The 24,539-nt window shown below is 39.0% G+C and overlaps 1 pseudogene across 1 annotated transcript in view; it reads right to left on the bottom strand.

The window, feature by feature from the left end:
• The window catches only part of LOC147372821 (antigen WC1.1-like), a 47,946-nt pseudogene that overhangs the window by 11,718 nt on the left and 11,689 nt on the right, over positions 1-24,539 (bottom strand). The window contains exons 4-7 of the transcript XR_015164316.1: positions 24,164-24,478; positions 9,354-9,668; positions 5,508-5,817; positions 5,099-5,416 (exon numbers count right to left, since the gene is read on the bottom strand). The product of XR_015164316.1 is annotated as an antigen WC1.1-like (transcript). The remainder of the gene's footprint in view (positions 1-5,098; positions 5,417-5,507; positions 5,818-9,353; positions 9,669-24,163; positions 24,479-24,539) is intronic.

Raw genomic sequence — 24,539 nt, 5'->3', positions numbered from 1 at the left:
TAGAGAACGAGTGTATCTCAGTGGTAGATCAGCATAAGGTAGAAAGAGTACAATGGAAGATCAGAGGACAAATATTCCTCTATTTAGAAATGCTGGTCACACGGTAAGTGTCCCAGTTATCATGCTGTAAAACAAATTCCCCCCAAAACTTAGCAACTAAAGCAAAACATATATACTTCAGTTTGCTTATGATTCCCTGGGTGTAATCTGAGAAAGACTCAACTTGGCAGTTCTGTCTTGGGGTTTTTCATGTGGTTGCACTTAGATGTCATCTGGAGCCGAAGTTTTCTGAGACTTGACTGAACTGTGGTTAATAACTGTGGAAATTCCCTGAAGTATTTTAGAGATAAAGGGACATCACGTCTGCAACCTAATTCAGAAAGAGTTTACATATTTAGGGACAAATGGAACAGGAGGGGGACAGACAGAAAAAGAGAGGGAGACAAACAGAGAGATAAAGATAAAAGCAAAATAGGACTTGCAATTCAAGATGGCAGAGTAGAAAGAATGAATATGAAATAGAAAAAGTGAAACATACTAGATAAAAGTAAAAGATCATGTTTCACTTTTTCTATTTCATATTCAGTGCTCCCATTTCATTTAGTTTATATTCTCCAATTTCTCCATCTCTTTTTTTTTTATGTTCTTACTCAAGCCTTTATCAAGTGTAGTAGAAAAGCTTTTGTACACATGTATAATTATGTATAATATGTATATTTTAGAAAACATAAATTTTTGCCTAACTAAAAAGTTTATGACATTTTGATTCCACTTGTTTGACTTCGTATGACTAGAATGCTAGATTTCTAATTTAAAAATAGATATGCAACAAGTAACAGTGGTTTACTGTACAGCATAGGGAACTATAGTCAATATCTTGTAATAACCTATGATGGAAAATAATTTCAAAAATAATAATGTGTATTTGTGTAACTGAATCACTTTGCTGTGCACCTGAAACATTGTAAGTCAACTACACTTTAATAAAAAATATATATTTAAAATATATGTATTTTTAAAAAAGATTAAAGCAAAATACTAATATTGGGAAATCCAGGTAAAGGTCATCTGGGAATTTTTTTTTTTCCCAAATAGTTTGGGATTTTTTTTTTAAACTTTACAAAATTGTATTAGTTTTGCCAGATATCAAAATGAATCCACCACAGGTATACATGTGTTCCCCATCCTGAACCCTCCTCCTTCCTCCCTCCCCATACCATCCCTCTGGGTCGTCCCAGTGCACCAGCCCCAAGCATCCAGTATCGTGCATCAAATTTGGACTGGCAACTCGTTTCATACATGATATTATACATGTTTCATTGCCATTCTCCCAAATCTTCCCACCCTCTCCCTCTCCAACAGAGTCCATAAGACTGTTCTATACATCAGTGTCTCTTTTGCTGTCTCATACACAGGGTTATTGTTACCATCTTTCTAAATTCCATATATATGTGTTAGTATACTGTATTGGTGTTTTTCTTTCTGGCTTACTTCACTCTGTATAATAGGCTCCAGTTTCATATTCTTACAACTTTTCTGTAAGTCTCAAAAAAAATATTAAAAGGTGAAACAAGTCCAAAAAATTCATTCTTAGGACACTTTTACACACAAAAAAATATGAATAGCATCAAAAACAAAATGTCTAAGAGAAAACCTAGTAGAAGATGGGCAAAACCTCTGAGAGAAATTCAAGACCTAACTGAATGGAGGGATATATGATGTCAATGAACTGGGAGACTCAAAATTGTTAATCATCCTCAAATTTATACATAGATTCAATCTAGTCACAATCAAAATACATTTAGGGTTTTTTTGGGGGGGAGGTGAAAAGTGACAAGCTGATTCCAAAACTTATACAAAATCCAAAAGGCCTAGAAAGACCAACACAGTTGGCAAGAAAAGAAACAGCATTAGAGGAGTTAATAAAAAGTAACACTCATAAATTAAAATCATTCAGACAGTGTAAAAATACAATACTTAAGAAATACAGTATTGGTGCCAGGACAGACAAATAATACAATGGAACAGAGTAGACTGTCATAAAGGACAGACACATATGCCCTTCTGCTTATGACAAAGGTGACACTGCAATGGGGAAAAGAGCCTGTTCAGTAAAGGATTCTGAGTCAGTTGGATGTCCATATGAATCCAGGAGAAGGAAATGGCAACCTGCCCCTTGTCTTACACAGATATCAATCCCAGAAGAAATGTACAATTATATGCAAGAGAAAGTAATTAAATTGCTATAATATTTCACCATGGAATATCTACCTTTTGAGACACAGATGCAAGAACAGACATTTGGACTCACTGGGAGGAGTTGTTGTTCAGTCGCTCAGTCATGTCTGATTCTTTGCGACTTCACGGACTGCAGCACACCAGTCTTCCCTGTGGTTCACCATCTCCCAGAGCTTGCTCAAACTCATGTCCACTGAGTCAGGGATGCTATCCAACCATCTAAACCTCTGTCGTCCCCTTCTTCTCCTGCTTTCACTCTTTCCCAGCATAAGGGTCTTTTCTAATGAGCCAGCTCTTCAAATCAGGTGGCCAAAGTATAGGAGCTTTAGCTTTAGCATCCATCCTTCTAATGAATATTCAGGACTGATTTCCTTTAGGATTGATGGGTTTGATCTCCTTGCAGTCCAGGGGACTCTCAAGAGATTTATCCAACACCAGAGCTCAAAAGCATCAATTCTTCAGCATTCAGTCTTCTTTACGGTCCAACTCTCACATCCATACATGACTACTGGAAAAACCATAGCCTTGACTAGACAGACCTTTGTTGGCAAAGTAATGTCTCTGCTTTTCAATATGCTATCTAGGTTGGTCATAACTTTCCTTCCAAGGAGTAAGTGTCTTTTAATTTCATGGCTGCAGTCACAATCTGCAGTGATTTTGGAGCCCCCCAAAATAAAGTCTGACACAGTTTCCACTGTTTCCCCATCTATTTGCCATGAAGTGATGGGACCAAATGCCATAATCTTCATTTTTTGAATGTTGAGTTTTAAGCCAACTTTTTCACTGTCCTCTGTCACCTTCATCAGGAGGCTCTTTAGTTCCTCTTCACATTCTGCCATAAATGTGGTGTCATCTGCACATCTGAGGTTACTGATATTTCTCCTGGAAATCTTGATTCCAGCTTATGCTTCACCCAGCCTGTCATTTCTCATGATATACTCTGCATATAAGTTAAATAAGCAGGGTGACAATATATGGCCTTGGCACACTCCTTTCCCAATTTGGAACCAGTCCATTGATCCATATCCTGTGGTCACTGCTGAGTTTTCCATATTTTATGGCATATTGAGTGCAGTATTTTCACAGCATCATGTTTTAGGATTTGAAATAGCTCAGCTAGAATTCCATCTAGCTTTGTTGGTAGTGATGCTTTCTAAAGCCCATTTGACTTTGTACTCCAAGATGTCTGGCTCAAGGTGAGTGATTATCTGAGTTATTAAGATTATCTGGGTCATTAAGATTTTTTGTGTAGCTCTTCTGTATATTCTTGCCACCTCTTCTTAATATCCTCTGGTCTGTTAGGTCCATATTATTTCTGTCCTATATTGTGCCCATCTTTGCATGAAATGTTCGCTTGGTATCTCTAATTTTCTAGAAGAGATCTCTAGTCTTCCCCATTCTATTGTTTTCCTCAATTTCTTTGCATTCTTCACTTAGGATGGCTTTCTTATCTCTCCTGGATATACCTTGGACCTCTGCATTCATATGGGTATACCTTTCCTTTTCTCCCTTGCTTTTCACTTCTATTCTTTTTTTTTTTTCCGTTTTTTTTTTTCAATTTTAATTTAAAAAAATTATACATGTGTTCCCCATCCTGAACCCTCCTCCCTCCTCCCTCCCCATACCATCCCTCTGGGTCGTCCCAGTGCACCAACCCCAAGCATCCAGCATCGTGCATTGAACCTGGACTGGCATCTCGTTTCATACATGACATTTCACATGTTTCAATGCCATTCTCCCAAATCTTCCCACCCTCTCCCTCTCCCACAGAGTCCATAAGCCTGTTCTATACATCAGTGTCTCTTTTGCTGTCTCGTATACAGGGTTATCGTTACCATCTTTCTAAATTCCATATATATGCGTTAGTATACTGTATTGGTGTTTGTCCTTCTGGCTTACTTCACTCTGTATAATAGGCTCCAGTTTCATCCACCTCATTAGAACTGATTCAAATGTATTCTTTTTAATGGCTGAGTAATACTCCATTGTGTATATGTACCAAAGCTTTCTTATCCATTCATCTGCTGATGGACATCTAGGTTGCTTCCATGTCCTGGCTATTATAAACAGTGCTGCGATGAACATTGGGGTACACGTGTCTCTTTCCCTTCTGGTTTCCTCAGTGTGTATGCCCAGCAGTGGGATTGCTGGATCATAAGGCAAACTAGTACAGCCACTATGGAGAACAGTGTGGAGATTCCTTTTTTTTTTTTAAATAAAAATTTTAACTCGTGGTCTGCGGCGGCTCTGGCCCAGACCGCGACCCCCACGGAACAAAAACACACTCCCCAACCGTCTCCTTTCTCTCATCCATTTCTATTCTTTTCTCAGCTATTTGTAAGGCCTCCTCAGACAGCCACTTTGCCTTTTTGCATTTCTTTTTCTTGGGGATGGTTTTGATCACCACCTTCTGTACAATGTCATGAACCTCTATCCATAGTCCTTCAGGCACTCTATCAGATCTAATCTCTTGAATCTATTTGTTAATGGGGGGATGATTTGAGAGAATACCATTGAAACATAATCATTACCATATGCAAAATAGATAGACATTGAGAGTTTGATGTATAATGCAGGGCTCCCAAATCTGGTGATCTGTGACAATCTGGAGGGATGGGGTGGGGAGGAAGATGGGAGGAGGGTACAGGATGGAGGGGACAAATGGATGCCTATGGCCGATCCATACTGATGTATGGCGAAAACCATCACAATACTATAAAGTAGTTATCCTCCAATTAAAATAAATAAATTTTAAAAAGAGAAATTACCTTTTTAAGCCAGTTTTCCCTCACCATCTGCTCTTAGGGACATTTCACTCCAGGAGCATCCTAAGTATCAGTAGCCTTTCCCTCTCTCTTACCTGAGCAGATCACAGAGGCTGTGTTGCCACGGGAAAAGTCAGGACCACTCAGAGCAGTCACAGGGCAACTCCACAGGAAGGACTCAGCCCCTGAGCAGTGAAATCGGGCTGTTGATATCCTATCATCTCCTTCCACCAAGTGTGGTCCTCCGGGGGTGGAGATAGCCACTCCACAGCCAGGCTGACGACAGACAACATTGGCATTGGCCAGACTCCAGTGGGAGGCACAGAGCACTCGCCATTGTCCAGAAATCTTCATCTCCACCTGCCCCTCACACTGAGAAGGGCCGTTTGTCATGAGCCGGACTTCTGAGTATGCTGGATATGAGATAACAGAATTTCAGAAACATCTCATGATTTCTCACCTGAACAGAATGTGCAGGGAGGTTAGTCCTGACCTACATTTCACCTGAAAGGACAAGCTGAACAGCTCCACTGTGGTGACAAGTGCCCCCTGGACAGGGCACTCTGGGGCAGGACCAGAGCTTAGTCTCCTCCCCCTCACACCTGAACGCTTCAGCCCAGACCTGGCCATCTGACTCTCTGAAGAGCTCATGTCCCAGGACTGACACAGATTTGCCACACCCCAGGTCTGCATAGATGACTTGGGCAGTGGGGAGTGTGAAGTTTCCATCATACACTGGGATCCCAGTCTTCTCCAGAATAAACTTCTACTCACCCAGAGCAGGGTCCATCCTCTCCAACCAGACGCACAAATCCTGAGAGAAACAAATAAATATGTTCATAATCCTGGCTTGGCAACTGGAAACATGTCACAGGCAATGGTGTGAAAGCTTTTATTTTCCAGCACTGAGGCATGAAGAGAAAATTTGACAGTGTCAGAATTGCATTTTCATGGGCAAGGTTCAGAAGAGAAATTCAGAAGGATTTGCAGAGTTAGTTTAGAATGGTTGAATTCCAAAAACCTATATTTGATGTTGGTTAGGATGAGAATTCCTCATTTAAGGGTCTGGAAACTATAGGGCCCAAGGAAACCGCACTGCAATGGGCATCAGACTTGGGTGCAGAACTGAACTAACCCAGAGTGAAATAGGTCCTTGGGATTCAAGAGTTTAGAGAACTAAGATCCAGACAAGGTTAGAAGGCCATCCTGACATTTCTGGGGCTAGAAGTCCAGGCAGATTTTTCTCAGGAGTCAATACTCAAGTCACTGATACAAGGGAAATCAATCGAGAGATCTGAGTGCAGGTCAGTCTATAAACAGACTTATGGCTCATGGAAGGAAAGCTAGATATTATAACAAGTCTACTTCTTATGATTCCCATATGTTTCTCATAATCTCTGATGTTTATGGAATTCTTGGAAGAATTCCAAGAATTTCTTATCCAACTTGAATTGTGAAAAGAAATTGTCCACAGATGAGTTTGAATATGAAGAAAGGTCAGATCGTAGGAGAAAGGATTGGTCCTAGCCATCTTTCAAGAAAGCCTAGGATTTACCAATGAACCCAGGAGAGAATGAGTTCTCAGTGGGACTATACAAGATGACTAACTGTGTTCATTAGTTCATATTACTGGTTTTCTTCCAACACATGAGAGTCTTAGCAAATGCTATGGAGTGGAGGTAATTTAATGTTTTTAAATTCTATCTATATGCTAAATGGTGCTTCCCAGGTGGCACTAGTGGTAAAGAACCCCCTGCCAATGCACAAGTTCAATTTGTGGGAGGAGGGCATAGCAACCCACTCCAGTATTCTGTCCTGGAGAATCCCATGGATGAGGGAGCCTGATGGGCTACAGTTCACAGAGTCACAAAGAGTCAGACATGACTGAAGAGACCTAGCATGCATTCATATGCTAACTGCAAACTACTTTCCTATTTCTTGAGAAATAGTCATCATGCTGTTAAAAAAAAAAAAAAAAGGAGAAGGAGAAGAAGAGAAGACAGAGCAAACAGCCATATATAATTTACAGATTTCTACATTACAAAAGCCTCAATATGGATGAAAGGAAGATTTGGGGAAAATATTTGTCCAGCAAGTTTTTAACACATTTTACCCCTGTCCTCCTTCCATCTGCAACCTAACCCTGTTTCCCTTTCCTATTTCTCCCACCGCAGACAAGAGAAAACAATCCTAAGAGCTACAAACAGATGGAAAAGAGAGTCTGAAAGGGAAGAACTTCTGTAGGAGTGGAGTGTGGGTGGGATGAAGGGTAGGTTAAACTGAGAGTGGATGGAGTATGAAACTGAAAGAGGGAGACATTTGACCTTCAGGGACCACATTTTGGATAGAGGAAAGATAACCTAATGAAAAAAATAAAACTTCTCATCATAAAGAACAATTTTTAAATACATTTGCCTGATTTCTGACTGTGCTTATAATTATGTACATGGTGGAATTCTTTCTGGTAAAGGACTCTGATTTCATAAGTATGAGAACATTGAAGGTTCAGAAAGAATATGTCAACAGAATAAAAATCTACTATAGAGAACAGGAGAGAACAGAAAAGACACTATAGAAATTAATGAATCAAAGGACCAGCTTGAGCACTTATCCAAGAAGGAGTGGTGAGAGCCAGGATGATCTGTTAGCCTTTTGTTACTTACCCACTTTCAACTCCCCAGTCCAGGTTAGGACATCTGGTGTGGTCTGGCTGGGAGTTTGGTCATAGGATATACATTCTAATTAAAACATTTTTACTTAATAGGTTGTTAGGTTCTATATCAATCCCATGAGATTACAAATTTAAAAAGAACAAGAAAGAAATATTTCTTGTATGCTGTTTCATATACCAAGATACATGCTAAACACTCAAATATATGCTGAATAATCAATAAAGTCTTGTACACATCAGGATAGATACTTCTGAGACATATTATTATTTCTTTTTTATTTTCTACTTGATTTTAAATTTTATACAAAAGGATATGTGTGTGAAAATTGTAAGAAAATTTGTGCAATAGGAGGCTGGTGTGAGTGGATAAAGGTATTAAATATAATAAAAATACATCCTTGTCTGGTCTCTTGCTGTACAGACCTCCTGTATCCTTAGGCACACATAGCATCCTCCACACCACACCTGGACCCGCAGTGATGCTCAGAGAACCCCATATGGCCTTTGACATCTCCCATTGCCCTTCTTCTTCCTCTTAGCTACTGTAAGTCTCCTCCACCTTCTTCAAAAATTACAGGTGTCTTCTTATTCCTATTCCTATCAAACAAGCCCCCAAACACAATTCTCTTATATCATTGAAGACATCAGGTATAAAATATAATTTATTACCACAAAACATAGAAATTCATATTTTATTGCCTATGTCTTTGACTTGTCAGTGTGTGGCTAAGTGTTCCTCCAAAATTTTGGTTTATACAGAGGTTTTAAAGAAAAAAAAAGAACAGACAATCCTTCCTAGTAACAATGAAAGGAGAACCCAGACTCAGAACATATCATCAACAACTCTATTGTCCTACCAGTCAAAGAGCTATGAATATTCAAATCTAAATTTTCAAAGGGGACTTTCAACTTGGCACAAATCCATAAGTTCCTCTCCGATTTGTTTGATGATGTCCCCTGTGCCTCCACTCCTACTAACCTAGCACAAAAAAGTATTTCGCACTATATATACAGAAAGGACTCCATCCTGGAAGGTACAGCCTCATTCTAGCCCTTTCCTCCCATGGGCTCACTGTGCAAAGCAGGTGCGTGTGGTGATCTGCAAATGTTTCACTCTTCCAAAAGTAAATTATATTAAAATGAGTATCAATTTTTATTGGGATATAGATTAAGCTATATCAGGTAAGATCACTGGAGAAGAAATAGCAGAGACTTGTAAGAGGAAAGTAGCAATAAATGAAGCCCATCAGGAAATCAGTCCTGAATATTCATTGGAAGGACTGATGCTGAAGCTGAAACTCCAATACTTTGGCCACCTGATGGGAAGAATTGACTCCTTTGCAAAGACCCTGATTCTAGGCAAGACTGAAGACAGGAGAAGAAGGGGAGGACAGAGGATGAGATGGTTGGATGGCATCACCGACTCAATAGACATGAGTTTGAGTAAGCTTTGGCAGTTGGTGATGGACAGGGAAGCCTGGCATGCTGCAGTCCATGGGTAGCAAAGAGTCGGACACCACTGAGCGACTGAACTGAACTGATCACTCACAGATACTTTATGCATTCAAGGAGGATATCTCAGACGTCTCTAGCTCACACATCTATTGCCCTGGTGATCAGACACCATCTTCCTTGGAGCTTTCTGTTCTTTCAGTAGGTGGGCAATTCACTGATCATACCTGAGCAGGTAACTCCTGCATCCTTGTCATGACCACATTTGTGCTTCCCCCAGCCACGGGAAGGGCACTGCCACACATGGGACTCCATTCTTCCACAATACACATGATCCAGCAAGATGGGTCCTGATCCCGCCCAAAAGGGAGCAGACTCCACAGCACTGAGGACTTCTCCACAGCCCAGCTGCCTGCACACCAAACGGGCACCGTCCAGGTCCCAGCTGTCATCACAGATGGTGCCCCAGGAACCCTGGTGAAGGATCTCCACTCTCTTGGTGCAGGGCCCACCCCCGTCCACCAGGCAGAGCTGTCTGCTGTCTGAGGAGACAGAAATGGGGCAATGGGGTGCTGACCAGGAGATGAGAAAGATCTTCTGTCTTGTGGGACCCTCACCCGAGCAGTTGGGGGCGCTGTCTTCAGAAGCTGATGCTGTGGAGCCATTGCCCTGTGGAACATCTAGATCTGGTTTCTTATGGAAGTGATAAGAGCATAACAAGGATGAAAATGGACAAAAACAGGAAATATTACTACTAGGTAGCCTGAGACAGATGGTGTTACAAGGTCCTATCAGAGTTAACATTCTGATTTGTAGAGCTCTGCACAGAATCTGAAAAAGATTTACAGGAAATGTTGGTCTCTCTACCCTGAGGGGTTAAATGAGTTCAGAGTCACAGGATTAGGCTGGTAGCTGGATGTATTCTTTATAAGCTACACACTCTTGGTCATTGACTTTAGAGTCAGGCAGTGGCCTCATCAGAAGCCTCGGGGAGCAGCCATGAATGCTCTATCATTAAAATCATTCTCCTTACCATCTTTCGAATTTAGAAAGATGGTAACGACAACCCTGTATACGAGACAGCAAAAGAGACACTGACGTATAGAACAGTCTTATGGACTTTGTGGGAGAGGGAGAGGGTGGGAAGATTTGGGAGAACGGCATTGAAACATGTAAAATATCATGTATGAAACGAGATGCCAGTCCAGGTTCAATGCACGATACTGGATGCTTGGGGCTAGTGCACTGGGATGACCCAGAGGGATGGTATGGGGAGGGAGGAGGAAGGAGGGTTCAGGATGGGGAACACATGTATACCTGTGGTGGATTCATTTTGATATTTGGCAAAACTAATACAATTATGTAAAGTTTAAAAATAAAATAAAATTAATTTAAAAAAAAATCATTCTCCTTGGTATAGTCATGAGAACTGAAAAACAAATGGTCTGTGAGACACCATGGTTTACCCCAGAATAGTTCACTTATGATTCTAAGCTTCAAACTCCAGATCTGGATACTTAGTTTCAAAAAATATAATCTCTTTGAGTAGATTAAACAACCCTGCGTGAGAGATGATGTCAGAAGATATTGACTGACATTGGCCAGATTCCACTGGGAATCACAGAATGCAGCTTCTTCTCCCAAATGAATATAATCTCTCCTTGGACATGGTGTCAGGAATTGCTATTACATAAAATTTGGAGTTATTTGTTCTCTAGGGGAAAATATGTATTTCTAACTCTCAGAGCAAAAATATGTTATAGTCCTGCTTTGAAAGCCTTTGAACAAACAATATTGACAGACACACTACATTATTCTGTCCTTTGATACATAACCAGTCATGGAAAGAAAGGGTAAATGATGTCTATCACTGTCGTAGTTTAAGTAAGTGAAAAGTAGAGAATAAAACCTCAAATTCTGTACTTCCATGAAGAATGGAAGAGAAAGCAGGCCAATGGTCTGGTTAGGCACAACTTTAAATGCTGGAAATTTTCTTTAAGTAAAGGTATCATTGGAAAAGACTCTGACGCTGGGAGGGATTGAGGGCAGGAGGAGAAGAGGACGACAGAGGATGAGATGGCTGGATGGCATCACCAACTCGATGGACGTGAGTTTGAATGAACTCCGGGAGTTGGTGATGGACAGGGAGGCCTGGCATGCTGCAATTCATGTGGTCGCAAAGAGTCGGACATGACTGAACGACTGAACTGAACTGAAAAGTATCAGAAATTTGTGGACACAACATGGACTAAATATGTTAAAATTCTAAAGAGTGGAGATCATGTAATATGTTTCAATGTTAGCCAAGGATCTACAGCTTCTTTTTCTCTGGAGGAATTTCCCAATTTGATGCCTGGGTTAGTGGCTCAGAATCTGGGCTCAGAGAAACAGAGGACTCCTATTTGGACAGAGAAGCCAGCATAATTTGGGGTTACCTGGTGGTGAGACAGAATTGGAGACCTGAAATCCTTTCTCACACAACAGATAGAATATGTGCTCATTATACAAGCCATGAAGCTGGCAGGAAGCCAAAGATCTATGTCAAAAGTCTTGGAGAGCAGAGTGGATGTTCCCTTACTCTCTTAGGTGCTGAGCTACCAAAATATCCAGGTTCTCAACCAAAATCTTTGAAGGCCCATGCCACATGGACAGAGAGATAAGAGGTGGATTGAGTGCTACCAAAACCGCAACCTAGACTTGTTACAGCTCAGTTCTCAGTTGTATTTATATATTTGAGCGATCTTCAACCCTTCTCCTACTTGCTTAACTAAACAGAATATGAATCCTCTCAAGGTTAGAAAATGCATCTGGAGGATCATTTTTTCAATGACGAAGACATGGGATGACATGACATATTAACAAAGTGAAAAAAAAGAAAATAAGAGAAGGCAGAGATCACAGGATAGAGGTGCTGGAGTTAGCAGATATAGATTTTAACTAAGATCAATATATCGAGGAAAAAAGAGGAAATGAGAGAATAAATGGTGAAAAGATGAAAAACATTAACAACTTATTATAACTATAAAAATCAAGGAACAGTTACCAACTGAAAATAAAATGTCTAGAGAGTTGAATTAATAAGTTTAGAAGAATTTTAGATAGAACTCAACACAGAATTACTGACTTAGAGGAGTCCTAGAGATGAGAAGAAGGAGGAGTGGGATAGGAGGAGAAGAGAAGCTAAGACAGAGAGACAGAGCAGCAGAAGTTAATACTTGAAGATATAATAACTGAGAATTTTTTAAAAATGGATGAATAAGCATGAAAACTCCCACACCTAATAAAGCTGCTGAAAATCAAAGGAAAAAGGAAAATTTGGAATAATAACAGATCTGTTTAATAAAAAAGAAGGGGGAAAAGAGAGGGAAAAGGAACATAAAGCACGTGGGTCAATTAAAAGGAAATTATAGATACTAGCCCAACAATACCAATAACTGCACTTACAGTAAATTGATTAGATATTTCAAATTAATGCCCATCTTGATAAAACCACAAAATTCATGTAAATGCTACCATGAAGATATTCAGCTTATATATGAGGGTAAAGAAAGGTTGAAAGTAAAATGATGGGGAAAATGTACATACTGTGTGAATCCTAACCGTAAGAAAACTGGAGTAGCTATACAAATGTTACAGAAAGTAGACTTCAAAGCAAGATGTGCTAATTGAGTTAAAAGGGGTATTTTCATGATTATAACAGGATACACCCTTAATGAAGATATTATAGATATTAAAATCCAAGAAAATGTCAAAACATTGCTTTGAAATATAGAATAATACTTGACAGAATGAAAACAGTAATAGACAAAATCATAATCAAAATGTGGGGACTTTAACATGTATTTTGCAATAGCATGCAGACCAAGTATACAAAAAAGAATGAAGAATATAGCAGATGTAAACAACAGTTAGCTAAATAACATATATAGAGCAATACACCCAACAATGAAAGAACTTGTTATTTACATTATTGTAAATTCACTGCAAACTTTCATTTTTAAATGATCATCAGTTCAGCTCAGTTCAGTTGCTCAGTCGTGTCTGACTGCAACTCCATGGACTGCAGCATGCCAGGCCTCCCTGTCCATCACCAACTCCCAGAGTTTACTCAAACTCATGTCCATCAAGTCAGTGATGCCATCCATTTCATCCTCTGCTGTCCCCTTCTCCTCCCACCTTCAACCTTTCCCAGCATCAGAGTCTTTTCAAATGAGTCACTTCTTCCCATCAGGTGGCCAAAGTATTGGAATTTCAGCTTCAGCATCAGTCCTTCCAATGAACATTCAGGACTGATTTCCTTCAGAATGGACTGGTTGGATCTCCTTGCAGTCTAAGGGACTCTCAAGAGTCTTCTCCAACACCACAGTTCAAAAGCATCAACTCTTCGGTGCTCAGCCTTCTTCACAGTCCAACTCTCACATCCATACATGACTACTGGCAAAACCGTAGCCTTGACTAGATGGACCTTTGTTCACAAAGTAATGTCTCTGCTTTTTAATATGCTGTCTAGGTTGTTCATAGCTTTTCTTCCAAGGAGTAAGTGTCTTTTAATTTCATGGCTACAGTCACCATCTGCAGTGATTTTGGAGCCCCCCAAAATAAAATCTGTCACTTTTTCCACTGTTTCCCCATCTATTTGCCATGAAGTGATGGGACCGGATGTCATGATCTTAGTTTTCTGAATGTTGAGCTTTTTCACTCTCCTCCTTCACTTTTATTAAGAGGCTCTTTAGTTCTTCACTTTCTGCCATAAGGGTGGTGTCATCTGCATATCTGAGGTTATTGATATTTCTCCCAGCAATCTTGATTCCAGCTTGTGTTTCATCCAGCCCAGAATTACTCATGATGTACTCTTCATATTAGTTAAATAAGCAGGGTGACAATATACCGCCTTGACTTACTCCTTTCCCTATTTGGAACTAGTCTGTTGTTCCATGTCCAGTTCTAACTACTGCTTCCTGACCTGCATATAGATTTCTCAAGAGGTAGGTCAGGTGGTCTGGTACTCCCATCTCTTGAAGAATTTTCCACAGTTTGTTGTGATCCACATAGTCAAAGACTTTGGCATAGTCAACAAAGCAGAAATGGATGTTTTGATGATCATGTGATAGAGCAAAAACCTTCAGAGAATTGAATTTATACAGAATATTTACTTTGACCAGAGTGAAATTAAGTATTAATAAGAAAATATAGTTAGCCATCCCTACTGAGAAAATTAAGAAATATTCTTCCAAAGAATTCATGGGTCTGGAAATAACTTTCAAACTTGAAAATATTGTGAAATAATGGTAACAAAGATATGCTGTAACTAAATTCTTCCAATGCAACTAAAGTAGTGTCTAAGGGAAATTTATACCCTAGATTTAGAAAAGAGGAGAGACAGAAAATGTAAAAATGTAAGCTTTCATTTAAGAAGCTAGGATATGAGAAATAAAGCCTAAAGAATGTACAAGATTGGAATTAATAAAGAAAAAAATAAAGTTAATCTAAAAAAGAAAGTAAGCATAAGACAAAGACAATAGAGGAAAGCTGTTCAAACATGCCTCATGAAAATTGATCAACACTGAGCAATACTAATCAAGAGCAGAGAGAAAAAACTTAATACCAGAATGAAAAGGCAAATCACTATAAATTATACAGATTTTTTGGTCATAGTTTTGAAATGCAATATACACATTTAATGTGGATAAATATCCAGAAGAGTTCCAGTTTCTCCACAACCTTGTCAACATTTGTCTTTTTTTAAATTATAGCCATTTTGACAGGTGTAAGATGACATCTCATTGTGGTTTTCATTTACATTTCTCTGATGATTAGAGATGTCAGTATATTTTCATATCCCTGTTAGCTATCCATATGTCTTCTTTGGTGAAATGGCTAGTTCCTGACTAATTTTTTTAATCAGTTTATTAGAGGTTTTGTTGTTGCTTTTGTTTTGCTCTTGAGCTGTAGGGTTCTTATATATTTTGCAAATTAATCCCTTATAAGATTTGTTGTAAGGTGCCTTTTCACTCTACTGTTGTTTCTTTTACTGTCGTGCTGGTGTTCAGTCATTCAGTCATGTCCAACTCATTGCGACCTCACGGAGTATAGCCTGCCAGGCTCCTCTGTCCATGAGATTTCCCAGGCAAGAATACTGGAATAAGTTGCCATTTCCTTCTCCAGGGGATCTTCCTGACCCAGGGGTTGAATCCATGTCTTGTGTGTCTCCTCCACTGGCAGGTGAACTCTTTACCACTGAGCCATCTGGGATAATCTCACTTGACTATTTTTACCTATTCTTTTGGTGTCATACCCGTGAGATCATGAAATAATGTATTTTTATTTTGAAATTATAAGTAAAAATACCACATATCTAAGATATAATTCCTAACTGGTGACAATATTACACCATCATACACAATAAAATAAATTTATATGCAGTAAGGTTTTAAATATTAGTGGAATTATAAAATCATTTGTAGAAAATAAACTTGATTAAAAGTTATTTTGAGATGAAGAATGGCATTTGAAACATTGCATTAAAGGCATAGTCAAAAAACTAAAACGTTATAAATTTGGTCACATAACCTCCCATACACATATACAAACCTAAAATCATACACAAAAGATGGGGAAATATTTCCAAATAATGTTAAAAAATGGTAAATGATGTTAGTTTATAGAGTTCCTAAAAATAAATAAGAAAATTTGTAAAATATTCTAGAGAAAAAAATTAAAGATGGAGAAAGATATCTGAAACACCTATAAATATTTACTTATTAATCACTCTCCACATTCAGTAACAAATATAAACACAGGCGTCTATAAAGGCACACACACACACTAACACACCCTTGAATGAAGGAAAGACCTTGCATACTTTAATTAACCTGTGTTTATTCTATTAGGACAGTGCTTGTACATTGCATGCACTCATTCAACAAGTATAGATGGAGAACATTTTCTAAATACCATGATAAGTGCTTGTTAAATATTTATCAAATAAATGATCAGATGAATAAAATTCAGTGAAATATATTTTCTTTAAATCAATGCTAATCAACAAAATAGTGAAGCAAATATAAATTAATGATAAATGGTTTATGAAAATAAAGTGTATTAAAGAAAATTAGTCCATAAACACAGAATAAATTTATATTTAAAATTTCCCTTACATACTTTTTAATATAAATGTATTTATTTTAATTGGAGGCTAATTACTTTACAATATTGTTTTGGTTTTGCCATACATCAACATGAATCCGCCACGGGTTTCAGTGGAAAATTGTTAAATAGATTCTAAACTACTCTCATCTATTATTCAATATGACATACGCACAAGAGAATATTTCTGTAGTAAGAAGAAACTCTTTAAGGGAATATACAGATTTACCAAGTAGACTTAAGAAAAAGATAGACAAATAGCTACTGAGTAAAGCAAAACCCCCCTTGCTATTCTTTGGACCTCTGCATTCATATGGGTATACCTTTCCTTTTCTCCTTTGATTTTTGCTTCTCTTCTTTTCACAACTATTTGTAAGGCCTCCTTGACAGTCATTTTGCTTTTTTGCATTTGTTTTTCTTGGGGATGGTCTTGCTCCCTGTCTCCTGTACAATGTCATGAACCTCCATCCATAGTTCATTAGGCACTCTGTCTATCAGATCTAATCCCTTAAATCGATTGTCACTTCCACTGTATAATCGTAAGGGATTTTTTTAGGTCATACCTGAATGGTCTAGTGGTTTCCCCTACTTTCTTCAATTTAAGTCTGAATTTGGCAATAAATAGTTCATGATCTGAGCCACAGTCAGCTCCTGGTCTTGTTTTTGCTGACCATATAGAGCTTCTCCATCTTTGGCTGCAAAGAATATATAATCAATCTGATTTTGGTGTTGACCATCTGGTGATGTCCATGTGTTGAGTCCTCTCTTGTGTTGCTGGAAGAGAGTGTTTCCTATGACTAGTGCATTCTCTTGGCAAAACTCTGTTAGCCTTTACCCTGCCTTCATTCCTTACTCCAAGGCCAAATTTGTCTGTTACTCCAGGTGTTTCTTGACTTCCTACTTTTGTACTCCAGTCCTATATAATGAAAGGGACTTCTTTTGGGGGTGTTAGTTCTAGAAGATCTTGTAGGTCTTCATAGACGCTTTCATAGAAGCTTCATAGCTTCAACTTCAGCTTCTTCAGCATTACTGGTTCGGGCATGCTGCTACTTCTGCTAAGTTGCTTCAGTCGTGTCCAACTCTGTGTGACCCCATAGATGGCAGCCCACCAGGCTCCCCTGTCCCTGGGATTCTCCAGGCAAGAATACTGTAGTGGGTTGCCATTTCCTTCTCCAATGCATGAAAGTGAAAACTGAAAGTGAAGTCACTCAGTCGTCTCCAACTCCCAGAGACCCCATGGACTGCAGCCTACCAGGCTCCTCCGTCCATGGGATTTTCCAGACAAGTGTACTGGAGTGGGTTGCCATTGCACAGACTTGGAATACTGTGATACTGAATGGTTTGCCTTGGAAATGAACAGAGATCATTCTGTTATTTTTGAGATTGCATCAAAGTACTGCATTTCGAACTCTTTTGTTTGCTATGATGGTTACTTCATTTTTTTCTAAGGGATTCTTGCCCACAGTAGTAGATATAATGGTCATTTGAGTTAAATTCACCAATTCCAGTCCATTTTAGTTCACTGATTCCTAAAATGTCTACGTTCACTTTTGTCATCTCCTGTTTGACCACTTGCAATTTGCCTTGCTTCATGGACCTAGCATTCCAGGTTCCTATGCAATATTGTTCTTCACAGCATTGGACTTTGCTTCTATCCCCAGTCACATCCACAGCTGAGTGTTGTCTTTGCTTTGACTCCGTCTCTTCATTCTTTCTGGAGTTATTGTTCCACTGATCTCCGGTAGCAATTTGGGCACCTACCAAACTGGGGAGTTCATCTTTCAGTGTCCTATCTTTTTGCCCTTTCATACTGTTCATGGGGTTCTCAAGGCAGGAATACTGAAGTGGTTTGCCATTCCCTTCTCCAGTGGACCACATTTTGTCAGGACTCTCCAGCATGACCCGTCCATCTTGGGTGGCCATATTGGCATGGCTCATAGTTTCACTGAGTTAGGCAAGGCGTGGTCCATATGATCAGATTGGTCAGTTTTCTGTAATTGTGGTTTTCAGTTTGTCTGCCCTCTGATGGAGGAGGATAAGAGGCTTATGGAAGTTCCCTGAAGGGAGAGAATAACAAGGAAAGATAAGAAGCCTTCCTCAGTGACCAGTACAAAGAAATAGAGGAAACCAATAGAATGCAAAAGACTAGAGATCTCTTCAAGAAAATTAGAGATACCAAGGGAATATTTAATGCAAAGATGGGCTCAATAAAGGACAGAAATGGTATGGGCCTAACAGAAGCAGAAGATATTAAGAAGAGGTGGCAAGAATACACAGAAGAAATATGCAAAAAAGATCTTCATAACCCAGATAATCACGATAGCATGATCACTCACCTAGAGCCAGACATCCTGGAATGCAAAGTCAAGTGGGCCTTAGGAAGCATCACTACGAACAAAGCTAGTGGAGGTGATGGAATTCCAGTTGAGCTATTTCAAATCCTAAAAGATGATGCTGTGAAAGTGCTACACTCAATATGCCAGCAAATTTGAAAACTCAGCGGTGGCCACAGGACTGGAAAAGGTCAGTTTTCATTCCAATCCCAAAGAAAGGCAATGTCTACAAATGTTTAAACTACCACACAATTGCACTCATATCACACACTAGCAAAGTAATGCTGAAAATTCTCCAAGCTAAGCTTCAACAGTACATGAACCATGAACTTCCAGATGTTCAAGCTGGTTTTTAAAAAGGCAGAGGAACCAGAGATCAAATTGCCAACATCTGTTGGATCATCGAAAAAGCAAGAGAGTTCCAGAAAAACATCTGTCTCTGTTTTATTGACTATGCCAAAGCCTTTGACTGTGTGGATCACAAGAAACTGTGGACAATTCTTCAAGAGATGGGAATACCAGACCACTTGACCTGCTTCTTGAGAAATTTGTATGCAGGTCAGGAAGCAACAGTTAGAACTGGACATGGAACAACAGACTAGTTCCTAATAGGGAAAGAAATATATCAAGGCTGTATATTGTCACCCTGCTTATTTAACTTATATGCAGAGTACATCATGAGAAATGCTGGGCTGGATGAAGCACAAGCTGGAATTAAGATTGCTGTGAGAAATATCAATAACCTCAGATATGCAGATGACACCACACTTATGGCAGAAAGTGAAGAAGAACTAAAGAGCCTCTTGATGAAAGTGAAAGAGGAGAGTGAAAAAGTTGGCTTAAAGCTCAACATTCAGAAAACTAAGATCATGGCATCTTGTCCCATCACTTCATGGCAAATAAATGGGGAAACAATGGAAACAGTGACAGGCTTTTATTTTGGGGGGGCTCCAAAATCACTGCAGATGGTGACTGCAGCCATGAAATTATAAGATGCTTACTCCTTGGAAGAAAAGTTATGACCAACCGAGACAGCATATTACAAAGCAGAGACATTACTTTGCCAACAAAGGTCCATCTAGTCAAGGCTATGGTTTTTCCAGGAGTCATGTATGGATGTGAGAGTTGGACTATAAAGAAAGCTGAGCACCAAAACATTGATGCTTTTAAACTGTAGTGTTAGAGAAGGCTCTTGAGAGTCCCTTGGACTGCAAGGAGTTCAAACCAGTCCATCCTAAAGGAAATCAGTCCTGAATATTCATCGGAAGGACTGATGCTGAAGCTGAAACTCCAATACTTTGGTCACCTGATGTGACGAGCTGACTCATTGGTAAAGACCCTGATGTTGGGAAAGATTGAAAGGGGAAGGAGAAGGGGACGACAGAGGATGAGATGATTGAATGGCATCACTGACTCAATGGACATGAGTTTGAGCAAACCCTGGGAGTTGGTAATGGACAGGGAGGCCTGGTGTGCTGCAGTCCATGGGGTTACAAGGAGTTGGACACAACTGAGCGACTAAACTGAACTGAAAGTAAAACTGTCTGCAATAGACTCAAATAGATATACTGAGAAAGCTAAGTAATCAGAGGAAACAGAAATTACAAATAAAACACCAAGAAAAAGGCACAAAAGCCTGAAACTGAAAGAAGTATATACAAGTGTAAAATGTACCTGTTAAAAAATATCAGAATTAATGTATTCTTTCCACATCATCCTATCAAACCTCCTATCCAATCTATACAGAGATCCTGGAGAAAGTGACGACAGGATCTCTGCGAGGTGGTTACTCACTTTCAGGGTCAGAGACTTAACCACCTCCCACTTTCTGGTGCTTTACTGTAGGAAAAATATCATCAATAAAAGATTTAACAGTTTAATACTTCTTTAGCCTTCAAGTGGAAAAGACAAAGAGATGAGGCAAGAGAGGCAAGGAGTGGTGAATATATGTTTTTGAAATATCTGTCACCACATTCTCTCAGGCAACACCCAGAATATCATTCAAGATATATCTGAATGGGGTGTGTGTGTTTGTGTATGTAAGAAAGAGAGAGAGAGAAATGTTGCAGGGAATAAGCACTTTGGTTTGAATATCTGTCACCCCCCAATATTTATTTACTTAATTCAGCACTTGCTGTTGAAATCCCAACTCCCAGTATAATGGTATTAAGTGGTAGAATCTTCTCAGACTTTTCCAAAAGCAGAAGAAAAGAACACTGCCAAACTCATTTTATGAGGCCAACAAGGTTCTGATATCAAAACCAGACAAGAAATATCTCTGATAAACAAAAGGACAAAAATCTTCAACAAAATATTAAAAAACATAATTCAATAATGCATCCAAAGGATCATGCACGATGATCAAGTGAGATTTGTTCCAAAGGATGCAAGGATGGTTCAATATTCACAGATCAATCAATATGATACACCAAGTAAACAAAATGAAAATGAAAATCATATCCTCTCAGTAGATGTAGAAAAAACATTTGAAAACATTAACATCCATTTCTGATTTTAAAAACCTCTATAAAGTAGATATAGAGGGATTATATCTCAATATAATAAAGACCATATGACAAACTCACAGCTAACCTCATACTCAACAGTAAAAAGCTGAATATTTTTTCTCTGAGATCAGATGCAAGACAAAGATGCCAAACCACCACTTTTATTTAACATAGGTTTGGTATTCCTAGCCAAAACAATCTGGCAATGAAAAAAAATAAGGACACACAAATCTGAAAGGAAAAGGCAAAACTGATGCTATTTGGAGATTTCATAATATTATATATAGAAAACCCTACTGCCCCCACCAAAATCTGTCAGAACTAATACACTCAGTGAACTCGCAAGATACAAACTTCATATACAAAAATCAGTTGCATTTCTATACACTAATAACAAATTGCCACAAGGAAAAATTAAGAAAACAATTCTATTTACAGTCGAACAAAAAACTGATAAATTATTAGGAACAAATTTAACCAAAGAGGTGATAGTCCTGTACACTGAAACTCTAAGACACTGATGAAAGATAGTGGATTTTGTTATCAAAATTCCAAAGGAAATTTTCACAGACATGGAACAAACAATCCTAAAATTTGTATGGAACCACAAAGGACCCTCGGAGAAGGCAATGGCACCCCACTCCAGTACTCTTGCCTGGAAAATCCCATGGACGAAGGAGCCTGGTAGGCTGCAGTCCATGGGGTCGCTAGGAGTCGGACACGACTGAGCGACTTCCCTTTCACTTTTCACTTTCCTGCATTGGAGAAGGAAATGGCAACCCACTCCAGTGTTCTTGCCTGGAGAATCCCAGGGATGGGGAAGCCTGGTGGGCTGCTGTCTATGGAGTCACACAGAGTCAGACATGACTGAAGTGACTTAGCAATAGCAATAGCAACAAAGGACCCTGAATAGCCAAAGCAATCTTGAGAAAGAAGAACAATATTGGAGGTGCCATGTTTCCTGATTTAAAACTATATTTCAAGGCTCTATTAAGCAAAACAGTATAGTGCTGGTATAAAAATGGGTGCAGAGATCAACAGAATAGAATATAGAGCCCAGAAATAAACCCAAATACATACAGTTAATTAATTTTTGACAGAGGAACTAGGAATATGCAATGCCGAAAGGACATTCTCTTCAATAAATGGTGTTGGGAAAACTGGACAGCTACATGCAAAAAATAAAACTGGACCACTCTCTCATAGCATTCACAGAAATTAATTCAAAATGGATCAAAGACTTAATCATAAGTCCTGCAGCCATAAAAATCCTGGAAGAAAAAGTTATAGACATCAGTTTTGGTGGTGGCTTTTTGGATTAGGCAACAAGAGCAAAACTAACTAAGTGGGACGACATAAAACTAAAAACTTCTGCACAACAAAGGACACCATCAGCAAAATGAGGAACTTAGCAGGCAGTCCAGTGGTCAGGACCCAGTGCTTTCACTGCCACGGCCCAGATGAAATCTCTGTTTGGAGAACTAAGATCCAGTAGGGCATGCAGGTTGGAAAATATATAAATAGAGGGCAAAAATATTGTGGTGAAAGTATTTTTTTAAAAATGGAAAGACAATCTATAGTATCAGAGAAAATATTTGCAAAATATATTTCTGATATGGGTTAATATGTGGAATACATAAAGAACTCATACAACTCAATAGCAAAAGAATACAGTCTCATTTAAAAATGGGCAGAGGACCTGAGTAGACATTTTCTTCAAAGAAAACATACAGTTATTCATGAAAAGGTACATGAAAAGATATACAACATTACTAATCATTAGGAAAATGCAAGTCAAAACCACAATGAGATATCACCTCATAGAGTTGTTTTTATCAAAAAGACAAGAAATAACGAGAATTTTTGAGACTGTGGCGAGAAGAGAAACCTTGTGCACAGTTGGGGGAAAGATAAGGTGGTGCAGCCACCATGGAAAACAGTATTAAGGTTCCACAATAGAAACTCAGACCTAAAAATAAAACTGCCATGTGAGTTAGTAATTTCACTTTGGGGTATTTATCTGAAGAAAATAAAAACACTAACTTAAAAAGATATGTGCAACCCAATGTTCATTGCAGAATTCTTTAAAATAGCCAAACAACATTAAGCCTTTTTTGATGGATGAATGGATAAATAAAATTTGCTATGTACATATATCCAGCCATAAAAAAGAAGAAAATCTTGCCATTTGCAACATGGATGGAGCTTGAGGGCCTTATGCCAAATGAACTAAATCAGATAGAGAAAGAAAAATACCATTTAATCTTATTTACATGTGCATTATTAAAAAAAAAAAAAAAACAGAAAAATGAGTTCAGAGATGCAAAGAACAGTTTGGTGGTTTCCAGAGGGTCAATGTGGTCAAAATGGGATGGGTGAAGGTAGCCAAAAGATACAAACTTCCAGGTCTAAAATTAATGTCATGAGGATGTAATGTACAGCATGGTGGCTACAGTTAACCCTGTATTTTATACTTGAGAGTAGGTAAGAAAATACATCTTAAAGTTCTCATCACAAGAAAAAAAAATTGTAACTACATGTTGCGATGGATATTACTATACATGTGGTGATTATTTACCAATATGTACAAATACGTAAATGCTGTGTTGTACACTCAGGACTAGTACAATGTTACAAGAATTACATCTCAGAAATTTTAACAATCAAGGTTGGAATATGTGAATTAAGTTAGTTCCATCCTTACCTCATTTAGGTTTCTCTGGTGGCTCAAATGGTAAAGAATCTGACTGCAATGTGGAAGACTGATTTTGATACCTGGGGTCAGGATGATCCCCTGGAGAAGGGAATGGCAACCCATTCCAGTATTCTTGCCTGGAGAATTCCATGGACAGAGGAACTTGGCAGGCTATACAGTCCACGGAGTTGCAAAGGGTCAGACACGACTGAGTGACTAACATTTTTACTTAATGTCATTTTTGTGGACCCAAATTAAACTTAGATTACTAAAATATCACTTAGATTTTAAAATATCAAATCTCACTGCATCCTACAGGGATTGAGACAGACACACAGAAACATACAGCGAGTCACCTGCACACGAAATATAGGCTTCCTCCTTCAGAGAGCATGAAGTGTAATTCCAAGGGTCAGAGGGACACGGCCAGAGAGAGGTGTCAGTTTTCCAACAGTGGATTCTATCCACCCACTGGGGTCTAGAACCTTCTCTGAGACCAACAGAAGAGCTGAGTGTTCCACTGTCCCCACAGCCAAGCTGTCTGCAGATCATGGACACAGTGATGTCTTCCATGGGGCTGCAGCAGACACTGCCCCAGGTCCCATTGTAGAAAACTTCCAGCCACCCAGCACAGTGCTGGTCCTCGCTCACCATCCTGAGGGCCAGGAACTCTAAGGTTGAAAGGGGAGGAGACAGGACACAATAAAAACTTTGCTGGATGTTCTAGGTTTT

The sequence above is a fragment of the Bos grunniens genome, chromosome 5 (assembly GCF_055505025.1).
Source record: "Bos grunniens cultivar Pamir isolate PY7600 chromosome 5, Bosgru_T2T1.0, whole genome shotgun sequence".
In the NCBI taxonomy this organism is placed as follows: Eukaryota; Metazoa; Chordata; class Mammalia; order Artiodactyla; family Bovidae; genus Bos; species Bos grunniens.
This window is presented reverse-complemented; position numbering and strand designations above follow the sequence as displayed.